The 11,797-nt window shown below is 41.8% G+C and overlaps 1 protein-coding gene across 2 annotated transcripts in view; it reads right to left on the reverse strand.

Moving 5' to 3' along the window:
- LOC125750029 (teneurin-1-like) overlaps positions 1–2,698 on the reverse strand; it is a 190,753-nt gene extending 188,055 nt beyond the window's left edge. For both annotated transcript variants that reach the window (XM_049027261.1, XM_049027259.1), the window contains exon 1: positions 2,355–2,698. The gene's annotated coding sequence lies outside the window, so the exon portion shown is untranslated. The remainder of the gene's footprint in view (positions 1–2,354) is intronic.
- Positions 2,699–11,797: the final 9,099 nt, after the last annotated feature.

Genomic DNA, 11,797 nt, shown 5'->3' on the forward strand with positions numbered 1-11,797 from the left:
AAAAACACTCGCAGACCTGTAATGAGATCACAACCTGAAGGAAAAGGCAGCGCAGAAGCGCACAGCTGCGACGCGGACGCACGCAGGCTGCACGGGTGCAGCTGACGCTGGTTTATGGAGGTGTTTGTAAACGCGTGATTTAAACGACGACCAGCTGGCACAAATGTTTTTAATGCATGTATGGCAGTTGTAAACAAAGGCTATAACACTGATGAGACATGAGCGCCCCCTGGCTTTGGAAGCAGACTGCCGTGCTCATTTATTTATTCATCCATCCATTTATTTATCTTATTTATTTATTTGTTTTTGTCTGTCTGTCTGTCCGTCCAAAGACCCCAAAATCGTGCATGAATCAGAAAGCCACAGGTACATATTCGACTCTTTGTTCACCTATACCTCATATCAGCGGTCGTGTACCTTTGAAATCTCAGGAGAAGAATAGATTAAACTGAAAATAAACCAAGGGGTTGGCAGTAATCAGTAAAGTTGTAATTGTTATTAATCCCCGATATAAATAAATTGGGAATTATATATATATATTGAGAGAGAGAGAGAGAGAGAGAGAGAGAGAGCGCTGCTTACCCGTCGCTTAATATATTAAGATATTCACAAACAAATTTATGCATACAGCCAGATATTACTCTAGACAAGTTCAGGTCACACAAGGATAAAACAGTAGAGCTTCCTCTGGGACCTAACCGGATAACCGCAAGATTATCGCTCGGTGCTGTTGCATGTATATTTTGCGACCCTCTGTACTTTCGACGGCACAATAACTTAAGTGCAAGATCTCCAGAGGATTTTATGTCAGAAATACTTTTGGCAGGTTTGCATTTACTACGATTAGCAGCGTTGCAAGTGGAGATTTGAGATTCATTTAGTGAGAAATAGTAGTTGTATATGGTCTTTGTATAAACAGCCCTTACAGTTATTTTACTAAAATAAGAAATTGTGTAAATTATGAAAATAAACATCTAGATAAAAACGCCCACATCTTTATTTCGATGTAGTGCTTTCAAAGAAATATCGCAAACTAATATTTAAATCGGGAAGATTTACAGTCCACATATATAAAAACACCGTGAACGTGAAACAACGGAAAAGCCGCTTCTGTACTACTAGGTACATTTAAATAAAGTTATTTCACTTACATTGCTCCCATTACTTCACTTCATTGAAAAATGTATGTCTGAAAGACCAATTTCACTTTATTTTGTACTCCCACGAGCCCGTTAAGCCTTTCATATTGGTTTTCCTCATTCCAAAAGTATATACGGTTATACAGGTTGCTGCATGTTACAGTAACGCCTGACAGTACGTACAAGTACAATACAAACCCGCCGCTTTCACTTGTTGCGCAGGTACGTCGCGGGTTGAATTTCACTATATATTTCAATCATATATCCTGTACATTTTCTATGGAACGGGAAACAAATCTCTAATTACTATTATTTTATTTAAAATAAACTGCAGATAAAAAGCAGAAATTACAAATTGAACGAAACACTTGGTGTTCCAAGAAATATATATATACAGTAGCTAGATGTCATTTTAGACCGCAAATATCTAGCCTTAACAGCATAAGAAACATTATGATTCTGTATAATCTCATGCTGCATCAACACGACTGAGTCCCGTGCAAGGGAGGTTTACTGTTCAAATATGATTGCTCAAGTGTATACATCTACCAGAGCGGAAAGCGTCTGTCCCGATCTGAAATATGAAATACCCATCCAAAGCAAGGTATACACAGGAGGAACATTCTGACAAGTATGTAGATATGTGCATGCATGTGTGCATACATAGGCTGCAATATGTATGTACACACATATACATATGGATGTATATACACATAAGACTTAGTTTCAGATTGCACGGAATTAACGATTTAAAAGTTATTTACACCCACATTTCCCAGTTAATATGTGAGTGTGCGGGCTGATAACGGACAGAAAGAAACACTGTAATATAGCGTTTTATCCAAAGATACACAAACTTTTTTCATTTGTTAAACGTTAGCGAACATGTCAGCGAAGCCAAATTAAAACGGCATTCTTTCAGTGTGGGAAAGACCAGGGAAAAGCGCTGCATTTACATACAGTGAGAATAAAAATCATATGAATACCGTAGCCCACCGCGGCCAGTGAAAACTGTATGTGTTTAACTAGGAGCGGATACTGGATGCAAAAATTGTCCGAAGGAAAAAAGGTTATACGTAAAAAAGTATGACGACCATGAGACGTTCATGTCTACACACCAAACGGGTGAGTACGCTGTGTGAATCTCTAGTTTTCTTTTTTAAATGGTTATTGCAAACGCAAAAATCATCACGAACATTTCACATCTGGAATTACCTTTGCGAGATGTTGCCATAACAAGAGCCTGGTCCCATTCCATATCTTCACAGCATACTTGCAATTATACGAGATCACATATATCCCTCCTTAATTAATCTTCATTTATCCTTGAAACATACCCGAAGCCAGTGTCGCTTATCAGTAAAATCTTGCACCGTCACACACCAGGTTAGCGTCTCTGACGCACACAGCACTGGGAAATAGCAAGAGTGATTCTAGTTCATAAACGGAGCTGGAAGCATGCGACCGGGTTGTCGTTTTTTTCCTGGGGGGGTATGGATGAGCCGCAGATCTTGCTGGAGTCTGATGCTGTTGCGGAGACGGGCTTTCACACTCACTACAGCATCAGCATCAGCATCCCCGGAACGTACCACGGCGCCGCCAAGCACAGGGGGTGTGGCAACGGACTTCACACCCGCAGAAGCTGCTCCTTAACGCTGCCTCTTTGGACGGAGCAGCACCTTAGCGCTCGGGGGGGGGGGGAAATTAATATTTAAACATAAAAGCGTTTGGAATATTTTCGTTCCATTGACACCGATAAACCATTTAATAATACCACAAAGAACAACCTGCAGTAAGGACTGTTTTGCTATTTTTAATTATTTGTTTATAGTCGAACATTATCGGATCTAGATATAAATACCGCAGATCATAATTATATTTTGAATTTATATGTTTGATCAAATAAAAGTGTCTTTAAAACGTGGGAACTTGTTGTTTAACATGGTAGAATATAACATTTTGTTTTTTACGATTTCCACGTTGAGCCGAGTATGTCAGGTTTGTGTGTTTAGTTTGGTGTTAATTAATCCCTCTGGAGGGGAAAAAAACTGAAATTACATTTGGTTAAATCGTCAAACATTAGCCTTCTGTACATATTAATGTAAGTTGCGTCCCTTCCATGATAAAAAAAAGACACCTGCAAGGAATTGTGGTTGGTTTCTTCCTTCCTCTCCACTTGCAGTCTCTCTGTGCAGGGAGGGAATAGAGAGAGAGAGCGAGAGAGACGGGAGGTGGGGAACCTCAGTGTATGTGGTGCCTGTGTCACAATCACCATATTTATAAACGTTTTTGGTTTGTGGGCTTCAGTAATTTAACTTACGATATAAAGACATTTCCAGGGTCACAGCTCACTGTACCTATTCAGACCTGCACAGTTTACGTTAACACAGTCAGTCAGGCCTGGGCCAGTCGACATACCCTTCAACTTTGGAAGCCATGGCAGTCACACAGTTTAGATAAACATAACAAAAAGTACTTCTGGTAAACTTTTGAATGACTGACAAATCTAAAGGAATTTTTACTCCAGAAAATATTCTTCTCGGTGTCGAACAGTAGGTCACCAAATACAATACATGTCATGAACGTTCATTGAAAAGACGATGCTTTCACTGCGTTTGTATCTACGGCTCTTGTGCTGACGTCCATTACAGCCTCAGTGTCTTAACGTCATGCTGAGTCTGAACAATCACACGTAGTTTTCAAAATCACGCAGATCTTAAATACCGAAATGCTACTAGTGGCAGTGAATTTTAAATGCTACAGCTACATAGTAGAGAGAGCACCTTAATTTATTTTCAAGAGACAGATAGCTGCTGAAAGCTCATGCTTATTACTATATCTGAATTCTTATTAAAATAATGCCAAAAAAATATTGATTCTTGCGTTTAATATAGTATTTCAAACTGCAGTCCAACCAAGAAAAGTGATCTGAAGTTGGGGTCTTAATTCCATGTCTCTAAGTTTCACCGAGATTTTCTGACAAAGCGTAATGTTTAGCTGGCTGTAATGAAATATGCCATCTCTGTAGTATTCTTCTCAAAACATTTTAAAAAATGATTAAACAATGACTCTAAGCACCGTCAAATATTTTGGTTGGTCTCAAGTTCAGATTTGGTACAAGTCTGATTGAAGAGTGTCTGTTCTTGACTGCTGTAGTTTAGATGGACCGTCCAAGGTTATTGTAATCAGTGTGAACAAGCCAATGAGATGGATGGCAAATGCTCTGGATAGTTTGAGGAACAGCTTAGCTGTGACACTCAAACTTTGTTTACCGTACGTGAGCTTTGCCCAATTACGGATAAGAAAAACAGACTTTGACTAGAATTTGCTATTGCTGTAGAACAGCGTAAGGATATCCAGAAAGGCAATAATGTGGAGTGAAAGGTGAGACAGCCTTGAATGAGAGGGAGGGGCTGAACCGTGGAATCTTATCATTCTTTGTTTTGTAATCTTTTATTGAGAGAAAGAAGTTTGATTCATAAAGTTTGCATGCAAGTTCATAACCATGTAAGATGTACAGGAAATTCAGAAACCATTGTAATTAACAGATACAGAGCTTGCCGGCAAGAGCTGATTGCAGAAGTAAAACATGTAACATTCCACAACGGTGCAAGTTGGGGTTAAAGACACCTTAGATTGTCCTTCAACAACGTTCAGTTTTCCAACCATTCACTACACCGCTTATCTAGCAAAGGGTCATGTAGTGGAGGCAATCCCTCGGGGGCGCAGGTCACCACAGAGGGAAACGCCCAAGGCGGGATACCAGGCCATTGTAGGCCACACATTCACATGCAATCACGGTTCACCAGACAGCATGTTTGTGGACTGTGGGAGGAAACTGCAGTACCAGGAGGAAATTAGCACGAACAGCACAAACACAGACAGAACACAGAAAAACCACACAAACACAGGCCTAATTCACTAACAAAACCGGAATCAATACTTCAGCACATTTGACATTTGAAGAATGGTTAGCATGGTAATCGTCAGCAGCTCAGAGTAGAATCTTACTCTCATCAAATCCTGCATTTCTGTAGTCATGTATTTTAGAGTAATAAGGAATGGGCAGCATCCAAAACCAGCAGGTAGATATATATGTGAACGGTGTGCAAATTCCCCTTAAACAGGCCGTTTCCATGCTGATATTCCGCGTTGCTACTACATCATGGCTAATTTGAATTTCAATCCGTATGCGCCAAGCTCAGCAAAGGGAACGCAGTGGCCTGTCCGTGTCTCGCGAGGACGAGGAAAACAGACAGTGTGAGCAAAGACAACTGCTGCCGTGTTAAATCAATGCAGCTCATTTAAATCGAGATAAAGAGGAAGCCTTTGTTTGTTACTGGCGGATTTCCCTGCATCTTAAATTATCATCTCATGCTTACTAATGCTCTATTGTGTTTGTCATTGAAAACTCTTGTTATGTTGTTCACGGTTAGATTGAGACAATACATTGTTCATTATAGATTTTATATACATTATGCATATATGGCATTTTGATGTTACTGGGTACAGCGTTCACACTGCCATAAGTATATATTGGTTGACATAGTGGCCTCTGTTTATATGTTCTGCGTTTGGGGTTTGAATCATGTACTCATGACCGAATCATGCTTGTGGAGACTGTATATTCCTCCACAGGGCATCTCCCATAGACCATTGTCCTACACTGCCCAGAGTGTGTGGTTCTATGCGTGACTGAGTGTGTGTGAGAGTGTGTCATGCGATCGACTGATGTCCAGTCCAGGGTGTTCCTCTAGTGTGTGCCCAATGTGGCCTAGAACAGGCTACCGTCTCCCTGCCACAGTTTGAAGATGGATGGATGGATGGATATTACCTGTAGAATTAATGTTGGTTACTACATTTAGAGATTGGCTGGCTTGCTAATATACCAGGCGATAATCACTGAAATCCCTTTACCAGCTGAGGAAGAGAGACCATTTCCTGGACATTTTATAAGAGTACAGTCTCTGCAAGTAACAGATCTACCTACACCGTTTATTAGGCGTGTAAAGGATCATTAACACTGGCCAATCATTTTGGCAATGGTAAGGCTTACTATTTATTAATGTACTGTGTTTCTATAAGTCTCACTGGCCATCAGAATTAACAGCATTACTGAGAATCAATGCTTGAATAGTGGAATCAGGGGTGAGACTCAGTGGCTCACTAAGACAATAGTTTGAAATACTGCGTCAATACCTGCTGTATTGCATTAGAGAAGCAGATTTATTTGTACCTGCACACGGCGAAAATACCACTGAACCACACCTTATACTTGGAATTAAAAAACAAAGCAGGCAAAATGCCAAAATTAACGCGGCAGGCCTGTTGAACACTTCATCGATTTTTCCTACTCTTACATGTTAATTGTTCCCAAAAAGAGCAGTTTTTACCTGTACGGATTACTGAATGTGCATCTCCCTGGAAACCGCCTGGATGGCAGTATTAAACAAAGCCATTCCGATCTCCCACAAACAGAACTTATTTGATGACTGTGATCTGCGTGGTCAACAAGCATGTTCCATAACCGGGGAAACCTCGGAAATCAACCCTGCAGTTGTCTAGCTGTCAGTGTCACGATGTTAGCCGAGTGACAATATACCCTCAAAGACAATCAAAATGTCCCAGCGTACTGCCAAGCGAAAAGCATGAACCTGTTACAATAAACACAAACCACTCACTGTGTGTGATCGAGGGCTCCCTGTGTTAGACCTCGATACCTTAAGATTCTAAAAGCTTAAATCACAGAATTCCAGTGGAATCAGCATTCAGTGAATTACATTGAATTTATATTAATTCTTATCACAGCAAGCAAACTGTTTTTTTGTATATTTCTTATTTTCATTTATCTTAATATTTTTATTTATTTTAATTATAATGCGGAATACGGCTGTACTGGACTTTTCATGGCACGCTGCCCTGTTGAATCTAACAGCTTCATAGGAATCTCGCTTTGCTTTTTAAGACGGCCGAGTAAACGATGTGACACCGACGGCCCCCGTGTCTGCATTTTCACGCCGTGCACATGAGTGAGCAGCCCTGGAACGGCCCGGGTATCTCGTGCTCACTCGGCTTGTAATTGACATGCAGCAGACGCCTCACTACAGAACCAGCTTGGTCAGCCCTGGGGGGTAAGGCCATGAAAATGTTCCTCCCCTAAGGTCAATTTGACAAGTGCAGTTGAATTTTTTAACCATAATTCTGTCACTCTACCCCAAATCATTAAATTCTTCAGCATCATTCCATATATGTGGTATGAATATGTATGCGTTTATAGGTATGTTATTAATGTTTTGAATCTCCTTCACTCTGCATGTATCTTGAGTCCTTCTCTGAGGTGGCCCACACCAAGATCTGCACTTTTCTACAGCCATACAGCTGTACTCACTTAACGCTGACTGTCCATTGGTTTATAACTGTGGATCCGCCATCTTGGATCATGAGCAATAGCACTGAAAAAGCACTGGGAGTTTTAAGTTGCAGAAACAGAAATATGCTTTTTCGAGCAGTACCACCTGACCTTCCTCCACCGGTGTTCTTACATGTTGTCACACATCTACGAATAAACTCCACATACACTTCTTGAAGAAATCCCAGCCACAAGACCTCGCCAGAGACTTTATACGTGATTATGAAATGTAACCTTTTAAATAATTAACTCCCTTCCCATTAGAATTTCATGCCGTTGACAACCTTCTGATGCTGTTTTATAAATTCGTTCAAAATAGTACGGAATTCGACCAGCTATGTGGTACAAAGACAAAACTAAAAAATATTGTTTACTAACACATGTTTCCAAGCAAAGTACGTAATTAAAACAAAAGCACATTTCCCACAAAATCCAATACAACGGTTTGCACTTGCATTTGCAGTAATTAATAAGCTCGCGATAATTGTTTGCATTTCTTGTAATCTTCTCAAAAAATCTATTTGCCAAGCAAAGTGTGGATCTCCAGGGTGTCTGTTTTGGGTTTGGGAGTGTGTATTATTCTCGTACGTAGCAGAAGGTGACTTAAACGCGGGCTGATGTGCCAAAGTGGAGATTGTCATTTCTCCTCTTGTTAAGGCTTAAGTGATACCTTGCTTCATTGCCAGGGGAATGAGGAGAAGAATTTTCTGAGCCATTGAACCTTGTGATTGAAATTAAACAATATGAAAAGCAGAATCTCTTACAGGGGTCTGCCACCAGGACGCTATCTTGTTGGAGGGAGGAGATGAAAACAACAACTCTCACACACACACCCCCCCCACCCCCACCAGTTGCCTAAGAAGGATTATATCACATCAGACACAGAGAAACAATATTCCAGAATGTATGACTGAAATGTTTTTTTCTAACTTGTTTGTACACAGTGTCACAAGGCACATTTTCTCAGTGGTATCTAGTAGCGGCTGATTTTGGATCCGCCCAAGAAAGCTGCTTTGAAATCATTCAAATGTAATTTTATCATCTTCATCATCATGACACATTTCTCCAAAGAGATATGACTATTTGTGTCATTTTTCACTTTTCATATAGTAAGCCATTCAGAGTTTAATTGCAGCTTTGGCCGGTCTCTGGTTACCACATACAAATGCGACAGAGCCTCCAGCATATGACTCTCTGGCTGAGTTGGATAAGCTTGGAAAGAATGCTTTCATTTGAGATAACCTCATTGCCACTGTTGATAGCCTTAGCTCATAGAGTAATTCAATTGTCAAGTGCAACGGAGGAACATTGCTTTCAGGTAAAAACATTTTCATACTGAAAAAAAGCTCTTAACAATATCAAAGTGTGAGTCTGGAACTCAGAAGACAGACGAATGTGAGTCATAGTGAAAGGAATAAGCACAAGCAGTTCGTATACATCGATAATAACCAAATTTCATAAATATTTATGATTTATGCTAAATCCTTGTGGCACAATTAGTCATTTGGCACTTTGTGATATTATCTTCAGACCGGAATATGAATCTATGCAAAGATGTATAGGATGCTGTGCGCGTTACGTAATCCACATCGTTATCATGGTGAGGTGTGGCCATCTATATCAGCATGCTACCCGTAACTAATTCAGAGTTCTAGCAATTAGTGGCCAGTTGCTTCAGGACCCCTCGCTCTAGGCTTGTAACAAGATGTGAACAGTCAGCAGGTGGCCGGCAGGTGCGCCAGTGGCCGCGGAGCTGGGACACATGACGTCGCAGCAGAGCACCTGCTGCCGTGCCCTTGAGCTGAAAACCCAGAGCACCACGAACGCGTAAGTCTCACATTGCAAGCTATGTTCAAGCTCGCCAGTAGAGTAGTGTTTCCCAATCTGATCCTTGGGGACCAATAGACAGTCCATGTTTTGGCTCCCTCCCAGCTCCCGGTAGCAAAAATGTGGACTGTCTGGCATGGAGCGTAAATGTGGACTGTCTGGCAGGAAGCGTAAATGTGGACTGTCTGGCAGGGAGCGTAAATGTGGACTGTCTGGCAGGGAGCGTAAATGTGGACTGTCTGGCAGGGAGCGTAAATGTGGACTGTCTGGCAGGGAGCGTAAATGTGGACTGCCTGGCATGGAGTTGGGAGGGAGCAAATACATGGACCGACTTTGGGTCTCTGCGGAACAGATCGGGAAACACTGTAGAGCAAAGAAAAAGATATATGATTGTACCAAGTGTCCATACTGGGAGCCTTTATATCCAGAAAATTCTCCAGTTTAAAAAGAGCCAGCAGGTTACTTCGTTGAAGCCAATTAAGAAGAGGAAGGATATAGATTCTCGAACTCTATAGTTTTTCCTACGCAAGGCAGCTGATTTTTACATACAGTTCAATGAAATTCTCAGTAAGGAAAAGATCCTTGGGAACACAATTAATGTCAACTTCGCTTAATCAAGCTAAATTATTAAAAAGTTTGTGGAACGTAATGGCAAAGGCACGAGAACCAGGTGGACGACGCACAATTTACTAACATGCAAGCAGAGTCGCTTGTGACGTAAAGACATAAATTATCGTCCTGATCAACGAAAGACTACAACTCTTTCTTCCTCTTTCTTCACCCTGACAGTAGTAATCAGGACATGGTTCTGCTGACCAATCACAAGGACACAACCTATTCTTTAGGTGACACATCAGACAATATTACTGGCCAGATCAGCAAATATCTTTGTTAGTTCAGCTGGATAGGTGATAATCAACCCCCCCCGCCCCATTGCCATTGTTTTACTTTATGTCCAAATCCTTTCTAGGGTCCGTTATTGGCTTTAGCAGTCAGGATGAGGATGCCTTTCATCAGCGTGGGTTGAGAAGGGGCCAGTCCATAGGTGTCCTACCGCCAGGGTGATTATACGACCTCTTCTGTGCCTTTCTCTTGAAGTGTGACTTCCTGTTCTGTCAGTAGATTTACTCGAGCGCGACGCGCTTATCCCCGTCACTAGTCCCTCTTTCTGACTGCATCCCTTCAACAATTTTACAAGTTCAGATAGACGCTGAAGCTGCTGGTCATCATTCACTATGGAAGAGAAATGCCAGATGTGGATTACATCAGAGAGAGAGAGTAAGAAGGAGAGGGAGAAAGAGAGGGAGAAAGAGAGAGAGCCCTCCTCGTCACCTGCAGGCACCTCCAGCCGCCGGTCCTCACTTCATCCCATTCCCTCTCCCGCTCTGTACGCACCGCCGCCTTGCAGTATACCCATGTCACCTCTCCTCCACTGCTCTGCACTGTTCATAATTGGCCACCAGAGTCGCTCGTCCATTTCTTGGAACCTGATTTCTTTTCTTCTGGCAGTCGATCTGTGCCCACGGGGGACTCCGACACTCGCGTTTCAAATCCGAGCCTCTTGGCTGATTTTCTCTATCTTCTACACCCTTTACTCCACCCCCCTCCTCATTACCTCATATCAACAAAAGTAGAAGTCAGCTTAGTATGATTTTTTTAGAGCTCATCCATTCCTGTCACTCTGCACAGTCATGATACCATGATCTCTTTTTATTTAGCACTGTACGTATTTTTTTATCTCGCCCTCTACAGAACTCATACAGTACACCTCCCTAGAAAGCCTGCTTCTCCTGTCACCCTTGCGTGATGCCTCGGATCTCTCTATCAGTGACTGTACCTTGTGCCCTGTCTATTGGGTCTTTAATGTCAATCGGATGCTGCCTTTTCCTGATTGATCTTTCTTCTGCTCTTAACTTTTTGCCATTTCATTCTTGGACCTCCCCCATGTGCTTCCCCTTTGCACCTCCCTTAGGGGGTTATTCTGCACCTAAAATTAACTCATTCAATCCAGCCAAGCTCCTCCCTACTTACATGTCGGTTAAGGGACACATGCTTCTACTTTGAAAGATTGCTGGTTCAAATTCCTGACCAGCAAAGTGCGACTGAGGTACCCTGAGGAAGGTACTGCTCCCTAGGTGCAGAATTAGCTGCCCCCTGTTATATCGTGATCTGGTGTATGGGGTAAATGCAGAGGATGCATTTTGTTGTCGTGCACTGTTTGCTATGGTATGGCAACTAATTACTTTCCCACCCTATTCTGCTGGCGTATCTCATAAGGAAACCACAGAGAAATTAAACCGGCTGAAACAGACCACAAATGATCAGTTACCCCTAAGTCCACATTTTTTCCCTCTGTCCTACTTTCAACACCTGGTCATTTCCTAAAAACATCATGTTTTGGCAAATAAGTATTCCATCCAGC

The sequence above is a fragment of the Brienomyrus brachyistius genome, chromosome 10 (assembly GCF_023856365.1).
Source record: "Brienomyrus brachyistius isolate T26 chromosome 10, BBRACH_0.4, whole genome shotgun sequence".
NCBI lineage: Eukaryota > Metazoa > Chordata > Actinopteri > Osteoglossiformes > Mormyridae > Brienomyrus > Brienomyrus brachyistius.